At 43.2% G+C, this 27,726-nt stretch overlaps 1 protein-coding gene across 4 annotated transcripts in view; it reads left to right on the top strand.

The window, feature by feature from the left end:
• Window positions 1-27,726, top strand: part of PRICKLE1 (prickle planar cell polarity protein 1) — a 65,169-nt gene that overhangs the window by 27,723 nt on the left and 9,720 nt on the right. The window contains exon 1 of one of the 4 annotated variants that reach the window (XM_064655879.1): window positions 21,994-22,129. The exons of 1 other annotated variant lie outside the window; for it this stretch is intronic. The gene's annotated coding sequence lies outside the window, so the exon portion shown is untranslated. Of the gene's footprint in view, window positions 1-21,993; window positions 22,130-22,458; window positions 22,599-24,929; window positions 27,493-27,726 lie in introns of those variants that run through there. 2 more of the 4 variants (XM_064655880.1, XM_064655881.1) reach the window with 2 other exon arrangements.

Raw genomic sequence — 27,726 nt, forward strand, 5'->3', positions numbered from 1 at the left:
GAGTTTAGGAATTTTGGTTTAGTGGTTTGCACACACCCTTCTGACTATGTACTTATTAATTTTTTTAATAAGGATGTGGTTGAGATGCAGAATTTCTTGGGGGTTTTTTTTGAGAGGTGGGGGAGGCAGTCTTTCTTGACAATTTAACTTGTATGTGCTTAACACTATGCACTGGAAATGCAGCACAGACAAAGCTCCAAAGATTGGCTCCAAAAACCTCTGTCTTGCTGGGGAGAGGGATATCCATGATTTGTTTGCCCTAGTGAAGGAAAATGTGGTCACAGATATGTACTTGCATTCAGGCCTTCCAGTGACTGGAAGAGTTGTGGTGCAAACTAACCAGATTTTCATGCCACTCACCAGAACACGTGTGAGCCTGTTTTGGGACAGGCAATGAGAGAGATTAATCTATTTCTTCTCTGTTGGTGAAGCCTTGTGAAATGTACGTTCTGTGGGTGGTTCTTGGTCCTAGTGGATTTCTTTCTCCTTCGACAGTCCATGTCTGGCTCAGGGCTGCAGAGTGTAACAAATCAGGCAGGTGGAACACGTGTGTCACCTGGCTACTAGAAAAGTAGCACTTTTAGAAAAGCGGTCATGGCTTTACACAACTATAACTATAGCTATTCCAGCTCTAACCATAGAATGAGATGAAGAGGAAAAAAAAAACTAGCAATTTCAGGCTTGTTAAGCTTGAGGATTTCAAGTTAACTTATTTCAGGTTAAATGCCACTTGTTCCCGCACAAATAATTAAGAAACTTCTGAAGTCAGTTTGCGTTAGTTACTCTGGAAACAGATTTTACTGAATACAAAATGAATTATTCCAGCATAAAATAGATGGAGCTACTTCTTAGAATAAACTACTTTGCATCTTTTAACTGTCAGTGTGCTCTTTTAAATTGTACTATTATTCACTTGTCTCAACCTGTCTAGTGTTGTGTCCTTAAGTGCTCTGCAATAATCTCGCTTGCTTATAGTCTTACCTATGTGTGTGTGTATACATACATATACACACATGAAACGTGTATCTTGTATGTACATAGAGCAAAAACCTGCAGCCAAGCGTGTCTGCATTGTAGCTTATAGTCTGTGTGCTCTGCTTCCCTGTTGCCTTGGTTCAACATCTTTCCCTCCCTGCACTTCAGAGTCCTGTCCTGAGAATAGCAACCAGACTGTTGGGAGAGAGGCAGTGTGTCTGGATCAGTACTGCAAGGAAGTTGTAAAAAGTGAGATGGCCTTGGGGAGAGAAATCCCAAGGCCTGTATGTGTCACTTCAGATAGTAAGACAGATGATGGGGCAGGTCTTCCTTTTGCCAAGCAGACTGCCAGGGATACTTTTGCCATCACAAAACAGTTGGGACCTGAAGCACCATTAAGATCTTAAACAGAAAGAAATCTGATGCAAAATCCAGTGGTAGTGCTGGGCATCCATAATTCCTGGGCACAGGAGTGAAGCCCAGGTGCTGGGCTTCATGTAAAGCAGAGTACATTCTCCACTGAGCAGCTTATCCTCTCTAACCATGGTATACCATGGCTGTCTGGCTTGCTCTTCTGAAAGCTGTGCCTTTTGATGGAAGGTCTCTCTGCACCAGCAGTGTCTCACTGCAAGGGCAGCCTCTGGAAGTGCAGATGCTGTTACTGTGCCTGCTACTGCTGTCACTTTTCCCTTCCCTGGGATCTCCTGGCACTGCTGGAGCCTGGTAGATCAGAGTCCAATCTCAAACAGCCTCCAGTGCATGGCCAGAACTCTCATCCCAGTACTTTTCCCTCCCTATAAGCAGTTCCAGTGATTTATGTGGCTTAATGGCAGTTGTCTTCTGTTACCTTTCACTTCCCTTCTGTGCTCTGCACAGCAGTGCCTTGTGTTTTGGCCAAGGGCTCTGGGCCTCCCTGAGAAGCTTTTCCTCCTCTGAGTCCCGGCTCAATCTGCTGCATTGGTGTTGGCTGTTTCCCAACATTGCCAGTGCTGACTGTGCTGTTTATTTATCCCATTGGACATCGTTAAAATAAAGTTTCGGTGTAATTTTTAGGCTATTCAGTGGATCAGTGCTGTTTCTACCTAAGCTGTTGTAGTCTCACTGATATTCAGAGGTTTAACTGAAAGCAGCAATCTTTCCTGAGTTCTGTCAAGTACTGAAGTCCTATTTAAAACCTACATTTAAACAGCTTTGCACTTTGAACATTTTTTTTTCTTTGGTATCTTTTTTCCTTCGATGAGCATCTGTTTCCAGATCCAGACTGTTGGTGTTAGCTCTCCTGTTCACCTGAATCACCCCTTCTGCTTCTGGGTATCACAGCTGCTTGTTAGGATGGGGCCTGGGGATGGGGAAGGAGGCTGGTTGTTAAATCTCTTCCTCCTTTCACTGGCAGGAAGATGGTGATTCATCCTGTCAGCTTTCACTTGGAATATTTCTAGACCCCAGATGTGTGTTCTGAGCACTCCTAGATTGGCTCTACTTCCTTGGCTCCACAGCACAAGCTGTGGGGGAATGCAATATAGACATCCAATTTTAGCGGCACAAGAGCTATGTAAATGCAGCTATATTGTTGCTGGCCCAAGCTGAATATCCAGCTGCACTGCATCATGTGGCTTTATGAGCCTGCATCGCTACTAGCTCATGAGTCTCTGTTTCTGATCTGTTTCTTGGTGTAGGCACGCACATCTTTGCAGATGTGTGCACTCAAGGGTTCAGTCCGAGATGGTTGTAATTCTTTATCTTACCATTTCAAGTACTGGCTCTTGAGCTGTGACTGGCAAGGAGCCCAGCAGCCATATGGCGAAGGGCATGCTGCCCAATGCTGTATTCTCTTCACTGACTCCATTTGAAGTCATATCTAAGCCTTGAACCCTCCGAACTTTTGGATGGACTAGCCTGGTCTTCCACTTTGAAGCATTCTCTCAGGAAACAAGTGGGCAACTGTGATCCTTTAACTACAAAGGAGAACGTAAAACCTTTTTCTTACTAGCACCGTGAAATGAACTCTCCAGAGCAACTTTTCTCAGGGAGCCGTGCTTGGAATGTGATAAGCAACATAAGCAAACCCAAATGGGTGATGATGGAGTGACTCAAGATAATAGCATTAATGAAGAGATCAGCTCTTCTAGAACAGTCATAAATATTTTAAAAAAACTAATCCATCAGTTCCTGATAAACATTACCGTATTGAGTCTTGCTTTGTTTGGCTCCCAGGGTTGTCCTGGCTTGCTTGTACCTTACGCTATAAAGTTAAGCATGTGGTATTTTTCATAAATGCTTATTCCTGTATCTTGGTCCAGTGAAGAGATGCTTCAGAATAACCAGAACATTGCAAAACCTTATTTCAGCATTTTGTCTCTTTTTCCTCAAGTAATGTACAAAATGACAGGCTGCACAGCAGCTGAAGCAGTGTTCTCTAGGAAAGCATCTAGATATGAACTGGTGAGGTCTTAACTAAGCTTTTCATGGTAGAGCTGTTTGGGCAGTCAGGTCCCTGCTTATTTATGCATTGGAAGAGTGGAATTAAATTAACTGTTCTCCTTGAGTTAAAAATTACATATGCTGTTCCATAGTTTTCTGCTTCAAAATTTGTGAAAAGCAGTGCAGAATGGTATGATTAAATCCACTGTAAATTACTTGTTTTAAACAAATGTGTGTAATATAGGTAGAAACTCATGCCTCTGGCATGCATGTAGTACTTGCTAAACTTGAAATCTTAACTCTAATAACTTTTTCCTTCCTGTAAAGCCTGCTAAATATTGTTAGATACCTGAAGATCATGGATAATTTTTCAGTAATACTGGCTTCAAATTTCTTCTAAAGGGAAAAATTAATATGCTGCATCTAAATGCTAATGGAGAGAAATGGCTAGATGGTCCCTGGCAACCACAGGAGTAATAAAACCCTTCCTTGGGCACACGTTTAGAGCATCCTCTGTCAGAGTAATGTCATGCAAGTATGGCTCATGGGGTCAAGGTACATGACTTGATATTGAAATGCTTTCTATTTCAAGTGTATACACCTAAAGCAACATGTTTACAGAGGCACAAAGACTTATCTCTACAGTTGCCTCTGATGCTCAAGTTTTGAGGTCTAAAGAAACTGGGCAGCTCCAAGGAAGGGAATGCTGTACATGGTGTACGTGCTGGTTGTGTAAGCATAGCAGTAGTCACCTGGAAGTCTCAGGCACAACTGCTTGCTTTTAAGTTTTGAGAGAATCCTTCCTGAATGTATTTGATAGAAACAAACAATGTTTTTATTAGGATTTGCTATTTAAAACATCTCCTACTTAATTCCTCCAATTTAGTCTTCTCTGAAAAGCAGGTTCTTTCTGAAAAGATTGCTCCTCCTAGAGACAAGGCAGGTACTAAATATATAAATGATGAAAGATCACCCAAGACATCAGAAAACTGTGTGTTTTGCTGTACTCCTGTGACTAATTGAAAGATAACGCAGTAGAAGGGAGGTGGGAGGGAGAGGACAAAAGAGAGGAAGAGAGAGACTACCTGTGTACAAGTCACAATCACAAGCTGTACTGCTTTACTGCCCAGGGCATGGAAGGCGAGGGCATATAAAATGTGTGTTAGCTGAGATGGAATACAGCCCTAAGACAAAACTGCTTATAACTTGAGTGTTATCACACATCAGCCTGTCACCAGTGGAGATTAGGGTTTTATTTTGCCTTGGTCAGTTTTATTAAAACTACAATGTGCGCTGTGTTATGGATGTGCACTGCGAGGTGTCATACATTGGAGTGAACTGCTCTTGCAGCTTTGCTGCTGAGACAGGTGGGAAGTATGTGGGGCTCTGCTGGTACAGTGTAACTTGCTGGGATGTTACAGTATAATAGCTTTCGTTTGCAGCCTGTGCTCTTTGTAGTCGTGCTTGCAGAAATTGATCACGGGAGGTCCAATTGAAAGTTTCTTTTTCCCATCTGAAGGGAACTAGAGTAACTAGAAAAAGGATAATTCCTTCAGTGAAGATTGAATGTAACCCCTATCTGAGTTTAAACTAATTTCTAGAATTAAAACTTAATTTAATTGTGGTCTGTTTGTGCTTTCAACAGACATGTTTTAGAGTAGATGACCTTGGTTTGCTGTGGGTCACATGTTTACTCCTATGTGTAAACTGTGGCTTGTTGATCAGACAGGAAACGTTTTGGTTTGAAAAGCTTCCTGTCATGTCCTCATTCATGTGAAAATGAAGCTTCTTGCTGTTATAATCCTTTCTGGCACATCTTGTTACCGGTGTCCCAAGCTAACAGATCGAAGGAACTGCACTGCAGACGTTCCAAAGACATTACAGTGCTCTTTCCAAAGGATGCTGCTCTATCCAAGCAGATGGTTGGCCCAAAAAAACACGGCTGGGACTCTGGGCTGTCGCTCCAAAGAAACTGGGGAGAGAGCTAAGTGAAAAGGAATTTTAAAAGATGAATGACATGCAAACTTATTATGCTCAGTTTAGGAGATCTTTACTTAAAACATATGGTTTATGTGTGAAGGGAGGTCACAGATCAAATACTGGGAAAGATCTGAGGCAAGTCATCTTAGATCTAGATAAAGGTACATGCATCCAGCGCTAATGCAAACTGGCAGATGTGGGATGACCACATCTACACCTTAACATGCATGATCTATATCATATGATCCTGTAATAACTGGAGAATGGCCAGTCGGTCCATGCTGACTGCGCCCAGTCTCCTCACCTTGATTCCATATAGCAAACTAACAAACAAACCCCTTGTCTCTTTGATCATCCAAGGGAGTGCCAGCTCCAAGGGAGTTCCTGCCTATGCAGCCAGCTTAAAATTAATCCAGGCTGGTGTGTCAGACAAGCAGCTAATCAATAGATCTGCTCTTCCAAATGTCCACTCCTGTAAGTTTTCCTCAGTAGTACTACTGTCTGTGTGTTTTCTCCTGTCCAAAGGAGGGTTACAGGTTTGTGGGATAAGAGCAAGTCCTACTGGGCCTGGCTTCCTGCTACAGCAGGTTTGTCAAACCTTATACTGTAGTAACCTTGTTTCTCTCTTGGCCAGGTATGGGCTTGTCTGAACCTAGGAAAACAAGGGGACCTGCTTTGGAAGTAGAGGCACGTGATGGATTTGCTGCATTTCACACGACTTTTTTTATTATCTGCTTTTCATTTGTCTAGTGAAGATAAATACCTCTGCATGAAAAAGTCTGTTGGATGGCATAGAGAACTTGGCAAAACCAAAGCATTTACAACATCTGTATCTTTGAAGTGCCTGTTTAATAGTGCCATTGTCATGCCAGCTGGAGGAAACACTTCTCTTTGCAACTGAAAGGCTCAGCAGAGCTAGCTGATAAGCACTGGTGCCCTGCTGGGAAATTGACCCTTTGAACTGGGAAGAATCTCTGCAGATAAGCAAGTAATGGAATTTTTATCAGGTCTTGCTTTTTATTGTAGCACGTTTAGAGTTGTCAGGCTTTCTAAGTTGCAAAAGTGTTTTCTCTCTAGCCTAGTAGGCGTGTGGGCAATGTAATAGTCACAATCTAAAGATGCTGCTTCCAGGCTTGAACGGGATAACCATGTCTCGAGCTCACAGAACGGAAAGAAAGCAATGACAATATAACTTAAATAACAAACGTATGTTGATTTAAGAGCCAAACTTTCTGAGCGTCCTAAGTCCCAAAGGAAAGGAGATTTGAGGATACTCTTAGCTCTTTGTAGATATAAAGATATAAAGTTTTTTTCACTGTTCCCTTTTTTCTAAAACAAAACAAAACAAACAAACAAACAAACCACAAAAAACCCAAACCAAACCAATAAGCCAGGAAGTTTATTTAACAAACTTCTGTTTTCATTTCACTATAGAAATAAATGCTCTCTTCTACATTAAACTTCATAGATACATTTGTCTCTAAACAGATAACATTTGTCTCAACAACATAACAATGTTTGCAAGCAAAGGACTGTTAAGCACCAGACTTCTTCTGTGTGGGTGAGAATCTGCTTTCATTTAAATCAGGGATCAAGCTTTTCAAGGCTTTTCTTTCTGAGCCCTAAAATTGAACCGTTAGATTTACTTCAAATCTCAGTATCAAGAAAGCAAAGAGAAGGAAACAAAAATTCAGACTTGACCTGGGTTTGAGCCTTGTTGTGTCCCTGTCCTGGATACTGTTGATATTTCCAGCATGACCATCCCAGGAAAGCACAGTGTGGGTCTTGTGGGAGGGCTGCTGTCGCCTATGGGAGTGTTTGAGTTGGATTTGCATGTTTTGAACCAGGACCTTGTATATTCAGCCAGTGCAATCTGTTTGGCAAAGCAGCCGTCTCTGGCAGGCTACACATCCAATACAGATGGTTTGATTAGTGAAGTCTGAGACAAAAACAGAGAAGAGATGGCTCTATTAAATATGTTGATTTGAACAAATTTGTCTGGTGGACAACCTGCAGATCAGAAGAAAGCTGTAAAGGAGAGTACAGCAAAATGATGTGGGAAGCTGCTGCCATTGCAGTGGGGGACAGGATATGTTTCTCTGAGTACAGATTAATCAAGTTCAGGCTGACATTCCTTCGTGTCAGGTTTCCCCTTTGGTCTCCCTGAGACACTGCTGCAGTGGAAAAGCTTTCTCTCTAAATAGTTTCATTGCTCTTTAAAGTGTGCTTTATTCCTTGCTAATGATATAGCACTGCTGTGCTATATTAATGAATTTGTAATTTAAAGAAGGGTGGCAGGGGCTGACATATGGCAAATACATGCTTTAGTTCTGGTACGCTCATGATTTTGAAGGTAAACAAAGCTGTTTCCTTATCCTCAGCATGTACTTATTTTGTTTTGCTGATAATGAGAAAAAATTAACAGTGTTAAACATGATTGGAAACAGCAGTATCTTCTGAAATTAATGTCTGTGTGAATGGCATTGATAGTCCCTTTGCTTCTTTGCATTTACTCTAAACTAGAGTTCACTTATAAGATGTATTAAAAAATCATCCAAACTCAAAAAGTTTCAAATTTCTCTATTTTGTTTTCAGTCTGGTAAAAATGGTCTCTCTGCATTTGCTTCTCAAATACGTATAAAACTAAAAGTTATTTTTATTAAAGATTGGATGCTATCAAAAAGTTTCCAAATGATAAAAGAGTTTCTGAAAGTATTTTATAACATAGATGTTTTGCATTGAAGTTTGTAACTACATCCAGCACTCAGGCTGGAGTAAATCCTAGTTCCAAATTTTTTTTTTAATAAGGAGGTGTTTAAAAGACATGTAGATGCGGCACTTGGGGACATGGTTTAGTGATGGGCTTGGCAGTGTTAAATTAACGGTTAGAGTTGATAATTTTAAAGGTATTTTCCAATCTAAATGATTCTGTTATTCTAAGGAAAGTTATGAAAACCTAAAAATTCAGGGAAGGCAGCAGTTATTCTGCTATTTCCCATTTTAACCATGTTTATCTTATTAAAGTCAGTGGGAGACTTCTCAGAAGCCCAAGACTATATCTATCTGGGCAGTAACTGGTGCCCTGACCCTGAGACCGGACTGCCCAAAACCATTGCCTTTGGGCATAGTTGCCCTGCACTGTACACTGCAACACATACATGCCCTTCTCAGAGCCATTAATCTTTGGTGGATTGTCTTTTTTTACATTCAACATGCTTGAAATATTCATCATGGTGCTGAGAGTCTGTGTTGCAACATATGTGTTGCATATGTTGGGGTACTACATGAAAGCATGACTGACTATTCAAAGACTCTTTGAGCTAGTACTGGAGGACTGTGGAGAGAGGATGGAAATACTCAAGCCCAATCCTTTCCTGGCCCACCTGGTAGGAACGGTTCATGGCCTTTCTTGTATCCCTCTCACTGTCCAGTAGTGCTGATTACTCAAAACCACGCCATGGACTGTACCACCAGTGAAAGGATGTGAGTGGCTGCAGGCTGGTGCTTGCACTTATGCCCTGTTCCTGTTTAACTTATCAGTGCAGAGATGGTTGGAGTGTCCTTTCCGTTAAAGGAGGGTCAAGGTGCTCTAAGTGCCAGTATTTGGGGCACTGTGGGTATTTGGAACTGAGCAGGCTGCAACTGCAGTGAAAGCTCGTGGCTCATGTGTCATGGCTGGTCCTCCCAACCCATGCTCTGATGTGAATGCTCTCCAGTGCCTCCTGGGCTGGGGGCTGGAGGTTCTCAGGACTGTCTTCTGGCAGAAGTGCTCAGTGTGACCTGCTCAGCCAGTCTGCTCTGGGGGCTTCCTTTTTGGTGACTGCCTGTTTCCAAGGGGACAGTGGGCTGGGAGGCCCCAGAACACCACTCTGCAGCTACAAGACATATATGCGGTTAGATTATTATTCTGCATAGGCAGTACATGAGAAGTTAATTTAAGGTGTAAAAAGAAGAGCTGGGTTGAGGAGGTGCTATGATGAGTACTCTTTCTGAGACCAAACTGAGATCAGTGATCTGTCCAGAAAAAAGTTTGGCACTGCTGCCTCACAATACTGTTGCAGAGGTATCATCATCTCTAACTCTACTGAAGCATTCTAGCAGAGAGTCTCATTGAGCTCATGGGAACGGAGGCTGAGGCCATCAAAAACAGGAACTAGTTTATAAAGATCTCTGGCATAACCTAAGTCTATTCTCAGTTTAACATATAAGACCCTTCTTAATACAAAACCCAGCCTCTGAAATGACATCTCTCCACCAGATCTGAAAAATGTCTTTGTGCCCTTGAGTTGTGGGAGGAAAAAAAAGAGGAGAGCATGCAATTTGGAGACCTTCTGTAATTTTTTTTCCTATTTCTTTTAAAGTAGAGAGGTGATCTGTCCCTTCTTATCTTTTTCCATGGACCAAGTTGTACATGTAAAATTTTTTTAACCCTTTGTTGTTAATGCTATGATGTTCTGCTACAAAATCGCTGTATTGTGAACAGCACAGAACAAGCAGTGGGTTGTTTTATGCTTCTTCATAATTCTGATTAATAATGTCTGGTTTCTTCTAACACCTCTCACATGAGGGTTCTAGCTCTGCTCTTTAAAACAGATGTACAGCTATGACAGTAATTAGATAAACTCCAGTGACTGAACTTGGCGTGCACTTCCCAGAGGGATTCTCCTGTTTTGCTTACATCAGCGCCCAAGAGCACCATGCAGAGCAAAACATGTTAGTTAGCCAGAAAAGTGAATTCTGTTGCTGCATTGGTCTTCAAGAGAAAAGATGTGCATGATGAAACAGTTTACTAATCAAGTTCCAGTCATTCAGAACAAACCAACCTTATTGTTGTCAGTATTTCATGAGGCATGTTTTCTTGTAAAATAACTAGACTTTCTCCATAAATTTGAACAGTGTGACATTAATTTCTCTACTGTTGTGAAAAGCTTTCCTTTACCTCCCTTTAATAGCACCAAAGTAGCAAAATGTTGATAATACAATGATGCACTATTTTACACTATTGTCAAAGTAGCATTCAAATAAGTAATAAATCTTTGCAAGAAAAAGGTGGTATCAGCCCATGTTTCAGATGAGGAAAGCTGACAAAGAATGCTGGTGATGTGTTAGTAGTCACAGGAAGGTGATACTATACCTTGATCCATATTTGGAGAGTTTAGTTTGTATGGGGCACTTGTTTTCATAGCTGCAGTATCTTTCTTTAGATGTTCTGCATGGGTCTAATGATACAGAAGCTTCATTTGGTCTCATAGATCAAAATTCAAGGGTAATACACAAGTATCTTCCTGGGAAATGTGACACGATATTATTTGGCAGGGGGTATGCTTGCTACTGCTTAGGATAACTAAGAAAATGTACAGCTCTGCCTCAGGTAGTCAGCATTGTCCCCCAAAAAAGCCCACTGTTCGAGGGATTCAGTCTTTCTCAAGACAGACCATGTACTTAATTATTGTCTGGGTGTTCAGAGCAGAGACTGGCTTTCTAAAGGATGGGATTTGCTTTGGGTTCTCATTCGGTGTTATGTGCCGTAGTGTGACACACAATATGCCCTGCAGTGTGTCATGTGCTATGATGCTAATCAACATTCAATACCAAAGGAGGAGAGCAGCTGCTCCGCAGTCAGCATGTCTGAACAGTCCTGCACCCAGCAGGGTATCACTTAATTCACGCTAATGGATAAAGAACTGGCCTCGTAACACTCCTGTAAATGAGGCTAATGATCAGGGAAAAAATGCAAACTAGTTCTCATTTATTCATACAGATAGGTGTAATTAGAGGTAATAGCTCGATCCAAAAACTTGCTCTCCAGCATTTATTTGTTGATAGTACAAAATGTGAATGGCTTGTTCCACTGTTCGTCTCTTGCGAAGTTATTAACTTCACACAGAAGTTGAAATATGTATGCTCTTAAATTCTCATTGAGAGAGTTACAAGGCTTAATGGGGGAAAGCTACGGATAATTGCATCTCTTAAACTTACCTCAGTCATTTTCACTGTGTGGTAACGGATCTCTATTGTAAATCCACTGCTGAGAGGATCAGTTTATTGCTTCAATTTTTTGACCTTTTTCCATTAGCTCCACTGTCTTCTGTAGATTAGAGAAATCAAGAGGCAACCTGTCCATTGCAGTTATGGCAGCTGAGTAATAAAGTCATAATTAGGTACAAAGGTCTTTACTCTAGCATCTAAGCTGTAGAGTACAAACTGCCCTCTTCCATTTCCCCTGGCTTTCTTCCTCTTCCTCCTTCCTGAAGTCTGTTGTTCCCCTCGCAGGTGTGTTGTCCCAATGGCACAGCTGATGCCATTTGATCATTCATGTCTTGAAGAATCAGTCAGCCACAGTGACATAGTACAATGGTATCAAGCAGAAGTTGATCAACCTGAAATTTTAACAAGTCATCATCTACTTGGGTTTGCTATGCAGTGCCAAGTGCATGCTTCTCACCCTACTCTACATGCTGGCTTCGACTATGCAGATTTCTCCAAAAGTGGTCTTCCCACTACTGTGATGAGTAGGGAAGAAGTATATCCAGCCTTTATCTAACTTAGAATTGGAAGCTGAGTAACCCTTGAAGCTTTGTTGTCCCAACATAGAGCCAGTCTGGGTTTATACAGGCATTCCTTATTTTCTGTAGTTTAATGTTGTGCAAACTAGCTACATAAAATTCTGTGAGAGCGGGTTTTACTGCAGCTGAGTGGGCCCCTTTCTGGATCTTTGCATGGTAACTTAAGTCTTGCAAAATTTTAGGTATTATCTGACATGTACACCAAGAATTGATTGCGAAAGAACGTTCTAATCTAACTTGCCATAATGGCATCGAGTTGGTTGAGAAAGCAGTAGCAGTGCTCAAAACAAGGTCAGGATTCTCCATTCTTAATTCATCCATTTCCTAATGAAATTGTAGCTAATTTAACTAGATGATGTTTTCAAACCTTTTATCTTTTTTCTCTTCTTTGATGTGCCCATTAGTAATCTCTTAAGGTCCTCTTTCTGCATGGAGCTTACACAGCAGTCTGGAGATGTGTGTGGGATATTTGCTGATGAAAGCAAATCATCCAAACCTAAAAAGTGGTTCTTGCCCAAATCCCCACCTTGCTCTTGTTGGAAAAAGTGGTTCTTGCTTTAAAACTTGGACAGTGGAAGGTTCAGAGTACCTTCAAAAGACTTGAGTTCTTGTTATCACGTGGAAGGAAAGTCCAGACCAGCTGTTAATCAATTGCATTTACAAAAACAACATAATTATCACTGACTCATTACTTCTGCCTATCAGAAAAGGAGTATTGTGAAAGAGTACCAGTGAAGAGAAAGTAGATGATGACTGAGGAGGGAGGGATGCGTGTGTAACAGAAAAATTCAAATATTACATTAAGCTGGAGAGTCAGGTGTATATGGCTGTTGTGAAACATTTATTCTTTCCCCTGCTTACTGATTATCTGAGAGTTAATCTTGTCCTAGCAATATTTGTTGTAGACAAGAAAGCAAGTCAGGAAAATACGCAAGTTTAAAGGGACTAAATAATTGAAAATTGGAACTAATACTAAGCGTACATGAGTATTCTCAGGACTTTTTTATAGACTCTATATGTGACTTGCCATTTTTCAGGCCTCTAAAAACGCCACGTCTTGACAAATCACCTGTCAGACATATCTAAAGTCATATTGAGCAGCTCTGATATTCACAGGTTTTACTTAACAAAACCTGATTTGTCAAAATTTAGGGTTTTGCCTTGAGTTCACGTTGCTATCTCAAGTATATGCTTTCAAAACTGTTTAAAAGATAATGAAACATCATGTATTGGAAAGGTTTGAATGTTTTTCTGCTGCCTTATGCTGAAAGTGATTGAACTTTTTTCCTTAGAAACTGCAGAATTCTAGAAATTAGTCTTGAGCTATCTTTGTGCAAGTGGCTTGACACTTAAGTAGATTAGCTCAGCCTCTGACGTTGGAAGTCATAGCAATGGTAAAATGGTTCACTTCATGGTGGCTGAATGTAAATATATTCTAAGAAAATGGGGGTGGAAGTTGTCTGTTCTAGAAGCATATGTTGTCTATGGCCATAGCTTGCATTAGCACTTGTTCACTTCCATTAAATTCTGGTACTCTTTCAAAGCTAGGCATTACTACTTCAAGGAATCCAGCCTCCTGAGCAAGCTGCTAAGAAAAGCTGGGATGTGCTGGCAAGCCCAGGTGGGTGTAGCTTAAAGCTCAGAGGCTGCCAGCTGAGTATCAGGTGTCAAGTATTGTCAAGCAGCTGCTGTTTCAGCAGCTGACACTACCATGAGGACTTCAGGATCAATGGATGCTGCTACAAAGGTCACTCATGTCAAGGGTACCAGTTGAGTGTTCTTAAAACAATCTCATTTGTACTGTTTGCTTCATACATATGGATTTGCAGTACTATCAATAATCAAAAATATTTTCCTCCTAAATTATCCTTATATATTCTTAAGAATCTGCAAACATTTCTATAAATACAGTTAAGAATATACATATGCATTGGAGACTCCAGAATTTTCTGTAGTAATGTCATGTTGATGTTGAGATGAAGCGTGATATGTAGGGGATTTAAACTGATTTTCCCTATTGTAGTTACAATTAATTATCTTACCAATTGGTGTGGAAAGGATAATGACTGCTAGCTAAGAAACATAATTAACTGGATTTCTATTTGAATATTTGTTTAACTAAGATCTTCAATATTATGCTCCTGAACAAACAGACATAACTCGCATCTTGAACAGACACTGCTTGCCCACTTGGCCTTTCAGTTCAAGTGCAGTGGAGATGAAGAGAAGGAAAGGAGCACTTTTATATGTCCAACCACTAGATGCTTAGTTCTGTAGTGAAGGGAATACTCTTTCGTAGTATCACCACTGAATCATAGAATGGTTTGGGTTGGAAGGAGCCTTAAAGATCATCTAATTCGAGCCCCCCTGCTACGGGCAGGGACACTTTCCACTGGAACTGGTTGCTCAAAGCCCCATCCGACCTGGCCTTGAACACTTCCAGGGGCATATCGGGGCACTGACTGCAGGTCTTTGAGTGCCACCATCCAGCCAATCCCTTATCCTTTCAAATGCCTGTGGATGGTGACTCTACTAGGCCTGAGGGTTTTATTGATCTAGCACTTCTTGCCTAATCTTTCTCCTCAGTTTGTACTTCAGTGTCTGTAATCCCAAGAGTACTTGGCATGCAACTCAGAGAAGTGCTGTTGAAGCCATCTTCCTGACTGCCTTTTGATGTGGTTTTCATGTGTCAGTGTAGTTATGATAGATAGCTTCTTACTAGGAGTGGGACCATGTCTCTCAGCTTTCCTCCCATCCCATTCCTAATACTGACAGTTGTGCTCAACTCATCCTGCAATAAACCAGTTCTGTGAGCTAAACCAGCAGAGAAAAACTAATCATGCTTAGAGAAAAAAAAAACCGCAAAAACAAATAAACAAACCCAAAACCAACCAAATGAACCAACTCCCCCAAAAATAAAAAAACAAAGAAGCAAAAGGTGGGGGTGGGGAGGTGGGAGGAAGTAACCTCCAGATCAGCATTCCTCACTCTGTTAAGCAGAAAGCCTCTTTGGGTTTTCCAGAAAATGTGCTGAATCATCCCCCTCCTAGGAGAAGAAACAGCAAACTTCAGCCATGCAAGTTTACCCCGTGTCTTATTGGTCATACACAGAGTAATGTTGGTGAGGTGAAGTTTGTACTAAGGGCAAAACCCCCTTAACACTGATTTTTATTTGCCCAGGCATGTAAACGTGGGCTGGTTTGGTGCCCCTTTTGGAGTAATGGGTTACATTAACGGTACTTCCATTGGGAAACAAGACACATATGCCAGCATATGGAAGTTTACAGTGCATTTAAGAAAGACACGGGAGTGAGGGGGAAACTTTCATGGCTCTCACTGAAGGAACTTCAGTTAGGTGGAGGACTTTTTCTTATTCCTCTTTCTTTTTTTTTTCTTTCTATTTTTGAATTTTGTTTCAGAGTTGGAAAGAATAAGAAGGGGGAGGAGGAGATTTGAGTATCATTTTTGTTTTAGGGCAGCAACAAAGCATGGGAACACATTGCAAAACCATGTGTTAAGTGTCTGGAGTCAGTGTGTCATTTGGATGCTGACTAACCCATGACAAGCTTTCTAAAGCATGAAGAAAAAGAAACCTTATACAAATCAAGAAAGCTACAGTAACAGTAGTGGCAGAGAGCATGAGCTGGCTGGATAGATGAGCAGTGAACCTCTGGTGAAGTAGAAACTCGCTCAGCTTTGAGACAGGGTTTTTTGTTTGCTGAGCAAGAAGTGAGAGCACTGTTCCTAGGCTCACCTGGCTCAGATAATTATTTAGCCATTGATCTTTCTATGCAAAATACTAAAATACTTACCATGTTTTGGTGATGCCTTTTGGTAGAGCTTCATGGCCTTCAGCCTTGACAGCTGATATCAGGTGGTGTCTCTTGCAAGCGCTGTGCTAAGGAAAACTAATAAAGGTGTAATGCATCTTGTTATTCACCTGACATTTGTGCATCCTTCTTGCATCACTTTCTGCCCTGAGGTTGACCTGTGAGATTAATTTGGTAAAATAAACTAATAGTTAATCTAAGCATTGTTCTCTCCCCTGTATTTGTAGTGTGCTGTGCATGTAGCTTGTGGAAAATGGTCACACAGAACTGTGCAGGGTACCTGTTTCACTGGCTGCTGGATTTCCCTCCTGCAGATTTTAAGCAAGAGGAAGTTACCACAAACCTTTGCATTTCTCATCTTTGGCTTAAAACTGAGTTCTGTTTTTCCTGGATATAATGCTGCAGGAGCAGTTGTAATCCTCCATGTCAAACTGCCTTCACTTAAACTCAGTCACTTGGGTTTTTTCCTGAGTTCAGGTTTTTGAAAAGTATTGCCAGTGACAGGGAAGACTGAGTGTAACTGGAGCATCACTTGTGCAACAAAACCATACTCACAAAGGGTTTGAAATTTGGTTTTAAATACTAGTCAAATATTTGTTTGAATTATTAGTTTATAATATTACTTTGTTGTTGTTATTATTTTCTTTACATGGATGCTCCACTCCTAGGGTCAATGTCCCGTTGTGTCTGTGTATGAATGTTGACCACAGTAGAAGATCCACACCATTTCCTTTTTTAATCTAAATCAATTTCCAAACCAATTTAGATAAATTGTGAGAAGTGAATAAGAGTGTCATCATGCACCATCCACACAGGCTTTGGCACAATACTTGACTGAAATTCCCTCAATAAGCAAACAGTGCATTAGCCCTGGCTCTGCAACACCTTCCCCGTTGCATAATGGTGTTTGTGCTGGGGTGTTATTAAAACCCCAGGCAGCGATTCCACCCTGCCTCAGCCTCTGCTACTGGCAAAATGTTGCAGGCACATGTTGTTGCAACGCACTTTGTTGTGCCTTGTCCAGCCTGGGAACAGGGCACTGATGAACCGTGGGTGTCAGCATGGGCAGGGAAGCCCCACTCATGCCCATCAACTGGTGGTTGTGGTGGTGTTGTGGGGCAGTTACCTCTGCCCTGTGTAACTGTGGGCTGCGCAGAGCCAATTACGATAAAATCAAGATTACTGTCTTCAGATGAGCCTGTGGGGTTAAGAGTTTCCAGATACAGCAAGAGACCTGTTGGTTCAGTAGCAAGTCCTAGCCCGATCTGACAAGGAAGGGCATTTTAATGAAATTTTAATTCTTTGCTGCTGAAGCGAAGTAGGATTGTGGTTTTAGAAGGTGTGTTGGTCTTCAACTCTGAGAGCATTAAGGAAAGGAAATAAAATAAACCTCTCTTAGTCAAGCATTCCCAACACAGTAGCTGATGCCAGCCAGTTCTCAGTCCATCTGTAGCTGGTGTAAGCACTGGTTCTCTCCTTGATGCTTGATTGCTTGATGCCTCAGCGGATCTATGTACTATTGGTTGGTGAAAATAAAAGCGAGTTTTTGTATTATTGTTATTTATTTGCCTAGTGCTACTTCATTGTCTCATTTTGTTATCTGATGTTATTATTTCCACTGGATGTATTGACTTACTTTCTAAAGTCGTTTGTGGCAGTGTCCCCTCTGCATCGACACTGAGGCAGGCAAAAGGCAAGCTTTTGGATCACAGGGAATGCAGCAAAGAGGAGAGTGGAAACTAAGCACCCTCATTTAATCACAGACCCTTGCTGGGCAAAAGTAATCTTACTCTTGTTTTTTTTTAACTTGTTGCATTTAACATGCATTCTTCCTTTTAATTCCTGTATCTCTCCTCTATTCCAAATCATCTCTTGTGTTTTACTACTACAGAGCTGGTTTTCTCTGTATTTTAAGTGTTATTTAAATGTTATTTTTAAACATTATTTAAAAATTGGCAAAGGTTCAGACTTTGGAGCCATCCGAACTCATAAGATGCTGCCTTCATGCCCTTTCTCTGCAGCCTCAAGAAAGAAAATACAGAAAGACACCAGTCAGCAGCACAGTCGAGAGGCCTCAATATGTTGGTAACAGCACTGGTTTGCCTCTGCTCCCAGCAGCACATGGTGATCCACTGTTGGCACCAAACTCTCCCATTTGGGTGGGCAGGAGGAAGCAGTGTTGAACAGGGAGAGGTTTCACCTATGGCTATAGGCGTGAAGCGGCTCAGACAGGGGCTGGTGGCCCATTGGGGTCCTTCAAGGCTTGAGCTTTGCTTCAAGGACACCCAGTGTGTCAGGTGTCTCCTAGTGATTGTATATAGTGATAAAATAGTGCAAACTTTTCCCACCTATGAAGGCATACTTCCACCCGCTCATATCCTTAACCTGTGAGAGGAAACCTAAGGCTGGGTTTGACAAGACATTCCAAGTATCTAGAAAATGCAAGTGGATGTCCACAGGGGTTTCTGAACACACCAAGGGAAACATAGTAAATGTAAAGTGGTCTTGGAGGTCAGGCTGTTTATATACCACCTAAGCAAGTGTGTATAAACAGCCAGTTTTCCCAGAAGACAGAGGAAGCAAGGCCGGGAACTGAGCCTGCAGCTCCACAGCAGTCCAGCCTCACGGGAGTCCATCATGGTTTTCCTTGTGCTAACACTGGCAGGTCAAGGAAATTAAACCAACATTTTTCACTGGATTGGGTTTTGCAGTAGATCATCTCAGATCATGATGAAACTGCTTCCCTTATTCTGGTCTCTTCACTCCCTTGGAGCATACACCAGGGATCACTGAAGGTGGAAAGGACTTTGGTGCTGTAAATGTGTCCTAGAGCTCCCTGTGCTGTAACCTACAGGCAGGACCATACATGGTCAAGTCATTGTCTCTAAAGTTCCTGAAAGGCATATCTGCCTGCCTGCATCAGAGATTGGCTTTGATTTGTGCTTAACCACCCCTTGGGTTGTAATTCTGGCTCCATGGACTCCTCCTGTGCTGTCAAGTATATAGAAAACCTTTCGTGGTTTGTTTTATTTCAAAACACAAAACCTGGTTTATTCTGAAGAGTTTTCTCACTGACTTCTCTGAAAGAATTATTACTGAGATTTTTTTTTTGTTCTAGCTTCCATCCACCTTACTGCATGCTTTACCTTTCATAGCTGACTCACAACTTTTTATTTTAAATGAACAGGGGAGATGATGCTTAATTAAAATTCTTGGGATGGAGGTGGTGATCATTACAGGGTGATGATGCAGAGGGTGAACTCTTCTGTTTATCCACAGAACTAATCGGGCTTGAGAGGTGGGTGTTAAGCCACTGTCCTACCTGGAGAAGCACAAGCCTCTGTCCTGCCTCTGAAGCACAAGCGGTTAATTAGTTTTCTGCTCCTTGGTCTCTCTTCTGTGATTGCCAACAAAGGTAGCAATTACCAGGTTATGTCAGGGGATGGTCCCTGATGCGGATAACTTGGAACTGGGAAACTACACTGACAACTCAGCAAATTTCTTACAGGCCAGAGAACACCCTTGGCCTGGTCAGTAGTAAAAGAAAGTTGTTACCCAGGCTAAATTTGTGCTAATACCTTAGGGCAAAAGGTTCCATATCCATTACAGGTCCCTTGAAGCATTCGGTTGTTTGAAGGATCAACTCTACCCAAACACAGTTAAGAATGTGGTACGTGCTGTAAAGGGTGAGTTGTTTTGTGCCTGTCTTTTCAGTGTCTTTTTTTTTTTTAGGCAACTTCTGTAGCATAGTTTATGCTTCACATAACAAGTATGTATGCTGTAGTATTTGTTGTGTAAAAATAGAGAAAAAAATCATAGCAACACATTTGTTCTTGTGGAAGCAGCCTGAATCAAAGGAGGTGGTTCAGGAATGAATTTCACAATTTGCAAATGCCTAAGGGGAGTTATGATAGCTGGTTCTTTAGCCTAACGTTCAAGGGTACCATACAATCAAGTGTTTGAACACTGAAACACAGCAAATTGAGATTTAAAAAAAAAAAAAAGAAAAGAAAAAAGTAGTGTAAAATAATTGACTACTTGAAATAATTTAACAAGTGGATTTAACAGGAGTTGTAGTGGGTTATTCATTGCTGGTACTTTTGAATCAAGATCAGATGTTTTGTTCATGCAGACAGTAATGGTAGGAAAATCTTATGAGCACATTAGTTCAGACTAGAAGATCACAATGGTTGGTTTTGGTCTGATACTCTATAAGTGCACTGTCCAGAACAATATAGTAGTTTCTGTGCTCAAGCCAGAAAAATCCAGGGAAAAAAGAGCCATGCAGCCAACTATCTCTGTATATCCTCCGACACTTCAGTGTCAGGGAAAGCTTTAGTAAAATGGGGGACAGTTTGACTGACCAGGAGTGTAAGTGAACATCTCTTTGTTGGCTTCAGTAGGCTCACGGTCAGGAAACTTCACAAACTTATCTGCAGCCATTGTGTTGGTTGTGGTGCAGAAGTTTCCAAAGGTGATTCTCATTTTTGCAATGTGCTGTGCAGAGGTGTTGAGCCCCTGGTGTGGGGAGGTGCTGAGAAAAGGTCAAGCACCTCTGGAAAAGGAGTAGGTGATATATGCAAATTGTTGGTATTTATTCAGTCACGTAGTGGGAAAGAATAAACATTATTCCTGACATTTCCATTTTTGATTAACGATGAACGGAGTTGGCAGATTTTCAGCTGGCCGCCACATGGGGTCTGCTCAGTCCAACAAACAACAGGAACAGTCTGGGTCTCGTAAAGTTTGTCCAGGTGATATGCCAATTTTGACCTCAAAATTACTTAGCCGCTTCAGAATGGAGGTAGTACAACCAGCGAAACTGCTTATGGAAGCAAAATGGGGTGTGGAAGGATGGGAGCTGGTTAGTTTGCTGGAGTTTCAGCAGGTTTTTTTCAGTCGCAGGAGCCACAGAGTGTGGCTTTGATTCCCTGAGGTTGGATCCGCGCGGGGCCTCCTGAATTCACCCACGGTTACAGGTGTAATGGTCTCTGGGCACATCTAGTCGGTCGGTGGTGGGGATCGGGTCGGGATCGGGTGCTTGTAGCGTCGTGAGCCCGGGATGGGCTGTGCCACGTGAGATCAGATAGCCCGGCGTTGGTCCTGATCCATCGGCCGGCCGGTCTGTCTGCCTGCTTCTGGCCGTGGGGAATCAGCCCACGGGAGGAGGGGGTGTGGGCTTCTCCGTGAGAACTCGCGTGTGCCTGGCCGAGGGTTAGGGGAGCCCGTGGGGACGGGGGGATAGGGCTGGGGACACGGACGCTGCTCTGAGCGCCTCAGCCCGCGGCAGCCGCCGTGCCTGTACCCATCAGGGCTGGCTTCCCTCAGCGCCCCGCGGACAAAGCCATTCAAATTTAGAGGAGTGAATTTGAATCCATGCAAATTCGGTTCCTGGGGGACGCGATAAGTGTCTGTGAAGTGCCCCGTCTCAGTCCCGCGCGGCGGGTCCTGGCAGATGAAGCCGCCCCCGGCCGCGGGACCTCGGGGCGAGACGGGACACGACACGACACGACACGGGGCTAGGTCACCGCTGCCCCTCGCAGCGGAAGCGGGGGTGGGTGTGGGGGGTGTGTGTTGCCGCTTTGACCCCGAGATGCAGCGCGAATAAATTCCCTTTGATAATGACTTCCCCAGGGAGACAAAAGAGCGGGAGGGAAGAGGAAATTTGACCGCAGTGTTCACGGTTACATTGGCGGTGCCGGGGGGAAGGTGGCCGCCTGCCTTTGAAGCCGAAACAGCTACCTCTCGGTGCTTTTTATGCCTACGGGGGTGGGGGAAGTGGTAAAAGCGGCGGCTGGCAGCCGCTTAGGATATACACTGGTAGTCCCGGTGCTACTTCTCTGTACATGTGCTGGGGCTCGGACACCTCTTTCCCTACTTAAGATGTGCCAGAAGAGACAGCGATGAACGGCTGCTCGCTGTGGTCGTCGGCTTCAAACTGGGTTTATTATTTTTATTATTCGTGCACAGCGATCTAGAACAAATGATTTCCCGTCCTGACCCGAGCCCTTCCCGTCCAGTGCGCGGGGCGGCAGTGGCTGGGCCGGGCAGGGTCAGCCCGGGGCGGCCGGAGCGTGGCCAGGGTGGGGTGGGAAATCTATTTCAGGAGTAAACACGAACAAAAGCGCTGTCCATCGTGTCCTGAGCGCAGAATTTATTGCTTCTGCAGGCACTCGGTCCCTCGGGTGGGCAGGCGGCGGGGCCGACGACCCTTCCTGCCTCGGGACCGGTGGCAGGAGCCGCTCCCCCTTCCCTCGCTCCCTCCCCCGCCTCGGGCAGCACTTTGAACGAAGATCGTTGGTGGGAGAGATTCTTCCCGCCGCCTGACGAGGAGCGGTGAGAGTGCCCGGCGCTGGGGTACGGCGGGGTCGGGGGAGCCCCCCGGGGGGAGGCGGGAGGTGCTGCCGCTCCGGGGCGAGTCTGGGGAGGAGCGCTCGGGAGGCTGCTTCCTCCCTGGCTTGCCGCCCCGGGGGAGGGGGACGGAGGGCGGTGCAGGTATCTCTCCCGCTGCGCTCCCACCAGGCGGGACGGGGAAGGGAAGTGGTGGCGCCTCCCGGCAGGGGCAAGGCTGGAGGAGCTCCCCGCCGCCCCTGCCCTCGTAAGAGTCGTGCCTGGCGCTGGCCCCTCCTCGGGACCTGCCGGGCACGGGAGGGAGCCGCGGGGAGCTGCCGGCGCCTGGCCGGGTGCGCGGGTCTGTGCAGCCCCGGGTCTCGGTGTGAAACTGCCGCGACGGGGCGCGGGTCGGGTCTGCAGCCGGCATCGCCTCTCCTGCGCCGCCTGCCCCGGCTCAGCGGCAGCCTGGCCGCTGTTTTGGTGCCGTACAGAGGTAATTTGCGGTTACTTGTATCCGCTCTCCTTGGAGGCAGCTCGGCCGGAGGGGCAGGGTGAGTGGGTGGGTGCCAGTGGATGCCGGTGCCTTCGCCCATCCGGCTGCAGAGCGTGGGGAGCCGAGGGACTGGAGGCGCCTCTGCCCCACCGTAACGTCTTTGGAACTTGGTCAGGATAGATAGAACCCCACCTGTCCTTCAGGGAGCTCTGCCTACTGAGAACGGCACCGTCCCGGCTCCTCCGGGATAAGCGCTCGCGGCGGGGCTGTCGATACACAAGGCTAGGCGCAGAAGTTTTTATTTTTCTATTCTTTACAATTCCAGCCTTGTGACTTATTGAACACTTTCTTCAAGTGTTTTCACTGGAAACTTGTCTCAAATGAGGGCTGTGAGCCCTAACAAAGAAGGGTGTTGTTCGAGAGCCAACAGGTGACGGGGTGAAACCTGAGTATATGTGTACATTGGAGTAAAGTCTGGCTGCTGTTTAAAATAGAATTTAAAAAAATCAATGGGAGACTGTAAAAGGCAAGATTTCTTTCTTTCTAAATCTGTACACCCTCCTAAGGAGAGAGGGGGGAAGCATCCGTGAGAATACGGCTTCCTCGGCTGGAAGTTTGGGTCTTGCCTTACTGCAGTGTGCGCTTGAGTTTCCATCAGCGCTGGAAAGTGCCAAGGATAACACGGCCAAATCAGATGTGTTGGCGTGGGGCGATGCTTTGTCATGGGGCTTCCTCCTTTTGTTAATGGAGGTAGCCTGTCTTTGCAGTGTGGCTCGTCAAAAGAAAATACTCTGAGAAGGATAGTCTGTTTTTCAGTTGGAAAAGTAATCTTTGCGCTGGAATGCTAGAGGAGGAAAGCAGTTAACTCATCTGTCGGTCCTTGTTCGCTGGCTAATGAAAGGGAAAAAAGTTCTTACTTTTAGGGTCCATCTAGAGGTCCGTTGAACGGATAAGTAGACAGGCTCCGTTCTTTCCCCCACTGCTCTGGGTAGTTCGTTAGTCAAAGGAGTCAACAGATGAAGAAGTCGCTGGTACTGATACAGATTCTGATCATCAGTTGGATCCAGATTTTCCCAGCACAGAGCTATAGAGGTCACTGTAAATATGTTACTTGTTCTGTAGCTAGGGAATGGGACTTCCTGATGATGTGCGTAATACATATTGGAAATAGTCTTTGAATTATTAATAGGTTACTTTATGGTTGTTTATTGCTGCTGTATTACACCCTTCCTCTTCTAATGTAGTTATCTTGCACCAGGGATTAAATACGCAGGTGAATGAGCTGGCCACGCTAATCTTAACTCGTTGAGCCTTCATTGTGAATGGATGCATGTGATATGCATCTTGTATCCCCTACAGCCTTGTTAACAAGCCTTCTAACAAAAAAAGTTGTTAAAACAATTTACCCTGCAGGACAGAGTAAAACAGCAGGGGATGGGCAAGGAGATGTTTGTCTAACTGTGCTCACAAATCATGACCTTTCTATCTGGTCAGGGGGGAACATAATCAGTGAGCTGGAAATCCTAGCACAGGGATAACCTTCAAATGAGCTTCAGCAACAACTTTGTTCTAAGTTTGATATCCCAATATTTTTTGTACCCATAGGTTTGTAATTAGGAGTGTAGTTTGTCTTTGCTTCTAAGGAATTTCTCATATTATGGTTGTTTTAATTCATCAGTGGAAAAAACACATTAATTGCTTTTCTTTTTAAATCCAATTTAGCTGTGTAGTTCAATTATGTTATTCATAGTTGTCAACCTGCCAGTGAATACCTCCTTGTAGACTATAAAGCCTTTTTTAAGAGGTAGTATTTGAACAGAGCTGAAACCTCAAAATGTTCCACAGACTTCAAGAAAGCAAAGCAAAACAAAACATCCTTGCTGTGTTCTGTAGGTGTCATGGCAGGAGTAGAAAATACACCTTTCTACTCATCCCTTGGAAAGCACTTATTTTTTCAGCTGTTGTTTATATTCATTTGAATCCTCCTTAGGATGTAATCATTTTAAACAGATCACTTTGAAGGATGAGTGTGGTTGGAAGGCAGGGAGGAAAAACCCTGTAGTTTTAAAATGCAAACCAAATCACACTTGAGCAGGAGAGGAAGAGGAACTCCTAAACAAGCAATTACTAAAATAGTTCTGCAGACAGCCTGCTGTTAAACTAGGCTGGATTAGAAACCTTGCTCTCAGCAACACCGCGGTATTTGTGACATGGCCATATTGATACGTGATGTACTGTCAGTCATTTTATAGCCAGCTTTGCGTTTGCTCTATGGGAGCATTTTTCTTTGAAAGTGAATGATGTCGTTTTGAGTAATCTCAGTTCATAAAGTTGCATTTTAGAGTTGGAGTTAAGGAGTATTTTTCCTTTATTCTCTATCAGCCAAACTTTCAACTGTCCCGTATGATTGGAAACTGGACCTGTGGGTCTGTGGTTTCCTCTTGTTGGTGTGCAAGCTCTCTTAAATGGATTGGTTAGAGGATGCCCAGGCAGGACCAGTTTCTGCAGAAAAGCAGTCTGGTCTCTTACCAGTGCCTTGTCTTCCTTAGGAATTAGGCAGCACTCCTACACTTACATACCTTTGCTAGTTGTAATCCTGATGTTTCCCAGCCCTGCTTTTTGCAGTGTGGAAGTAGTATTTAGCCTTAGTGTTCAAAATACTCAGCAAAGTTAACACATCACCATGCATTCAGATTTTGGATTGTTTCCTTGCCTTTCAAGAGAAGTAAGTCAGAGAAGTTAATCTCTGATCTTGCAGAGAAAGGGTTTTGCACAATTAATATGAAGCGATTACTCAGTTACTGGTGGGCTTGTGAGTGTTTGGCATTGTGTGAATGAGGCAGGGGTACACTCTGCTCAAGTGCCGAGGCACTGCCAGAGCTTAACCTGTCTCTTTGCCTAAATTATGTTTCAAATCTGCTTTGTGTGGTGTGCGGTTGAGGTCAGGCTGCCTAATGAAATATTGGCAAAAACATTTCACCTACTGACTCCTTTTATTCCTGGGTTATTGTGCAGGAGTCAGTTCTTGAAAACTGACTGTTTGACCACCACAAGTTCTTGTGTTGCGATGCCATAAGAATTGGAAATACCAGCTTAGATGTCAGTGAGTGACACAGTATTGTAAATTAGATATCTGCCTCTTTCTAAGGGGAGATGGTAAAACAGTTCATCTGCTGCTGAGATAATATTGGAAGGAATTGGGCTTCTCAATGATCCTCAGAGTGACTTTTTACTTAAGAGTTATTTGGATATAGATGATGCAGGACACAAGCTGCCAATCTGAGCATCCCCATCCCTCAGCAACAGTGAGCACTGTTGCCTCTTTTTGCTAGTGATTTCCTAACTGCATCACAGTATTCCTCTATCCCTCCTTTCTCAAACCCCAGTTTTATGCAAGCAATAACAAAAACATACCTCATGCTTAAGTTTACTTCCACTATTAAGTTGAAAAGGGAAACAGTCTCTTGTCTTGTCATTTGTTTCTGAAGGTAACTAATTCAAGGGATATAGTAAGTACCAGGAAGTCTGTTTTCTATTTGAAATACATGTGATTGAGTTTGGTTATACTCACCTTCCTTGAGAAGGATGGTGATATGGCAATGTTAAACTCAGAAGCTGTTTTGCTAACCTTCAGTTGTTCAACTTGAGTAAGATTTCAGGCATGTGCCTGACAGCTCACCAGCTTTCCAGAAATAGCCTGTTCTCAGAAGGGAAGTTGGCAGGTTTGCTTGCCCCATCAAATATTAAATTAATCTCTTATTACAGTGCAGCTATGAAGTGTGTTGGCATCTCAGCCATGCACCAAAAATAATGCCTGTGTTTTTGAACCAGAAGGTTTTAGAGTAAAGTTAAATAACTTAATTTCTATGAGCACTAGCCCAGTGGAAGAGTAAAGTAATGCCATCTCTTTTTATTGGGTGTGGGAATGTATAGATGTATAGAAAATAGGAGTAGATAAGACCGTATACTACTGGGTATTGTAATTTCTGTGAGTTTGTTGCTCTGGATGCATGTGGACACTTTTTATGGAACAGGTTTAGTTTATATGCTGAATCATCAGAACTTGGCACTAACCAGTGCCTGATGCTTGAAGGAGAAACTCTGTTGAGTAACCAGCAAAATAGTTGGGTACACAGTCTTAAATCTTCCATCTGTGATCTATCAGCAACTTACTTTCTCTAATATGGTGGTGATATACTGGATATGTAATAACGTGGAACTCACCAGAAGTTTTTAGATTGCTCTCCACATTAGACGCACCAGCAAGGTTATATGGCAAGGAGATTAGAATTTTCTGCTGCTCAGATCTAGCACTCACAAAATTGGATCTCTGTTTAGATAAATAGGTGAAAGAATGTCCTAAAATGGGGAAGACATAGGTCATGTGTAATGTGGTACTGTTACAGCAAGCTTGTTCCTACCCTGAGTGGTCAGGATGTGTCTGCCATGTTAGGACACATCCTCTGTGGGTTTGGTTATCTGTATTTTTATGTATATATATATATTCATTGAAATTCCTCACCTGAATTTCCTAAGAACTGCTAGACATTCTAATGTAAGATATTTATCTTAAGCTTTTTACTGCAGACTGCTATGGATCTTGGTGAGAGCCTTTGCCAGTTGTTACTCAAAATGATCCCAGTGATATTAATCTTTGCAGGCTTCATGAATCAACAGAAGCATCACCCTGTAGGGTTTTAAATTGACAGAACAATCATGATGTATTTTACAGAGACTAATCTGGCATAATTGAATTTCAGATATTTAGCAGGACCAACGCCCTTCCGCTCCCATACAGCTAAAACAAAGTTCTCAGAGGAATCCAGCAGATGCTTGCTGCTCTGTGCCTACCTTGTGAACAACAGGATGCTACTTGCACAACTATCTTTTCCCAGTAATTTCTTTAGTTTTTAACATGTGGTTGTCATGTCTTTTGTTTTACTAGATTAGTGGTAGTAATGGCTTCAGGAAGAGCTTGTGTCATTCATGTTGTTAGTTAATATCTGCTCAATGAGTCTTTCCTAGATATACCTATGTACAACCTGTGATGTGAAACAGGCAGAACTGTAAAAGGTGACAAGTGTTAATATTGAAATACATTGTGGTTGCCAATTGTGGTAGTGTGTGT

Source organism: Pseudopipra pipra, chromosome 5 (assembly GCF_036250125.1).
Source record: "Pseudopipra pipra isolate bDixPip1 chromosome 5, bDixPip1.hap1, whole genome shotgun sequence".
NCBI classification, from domain to species: domain Eukaryota; kingdom Metazoa; phylum Chordata; class Aves; order Passeriformes; family Pipridae; genus Pseudopipra; species Pseudopipra pipra.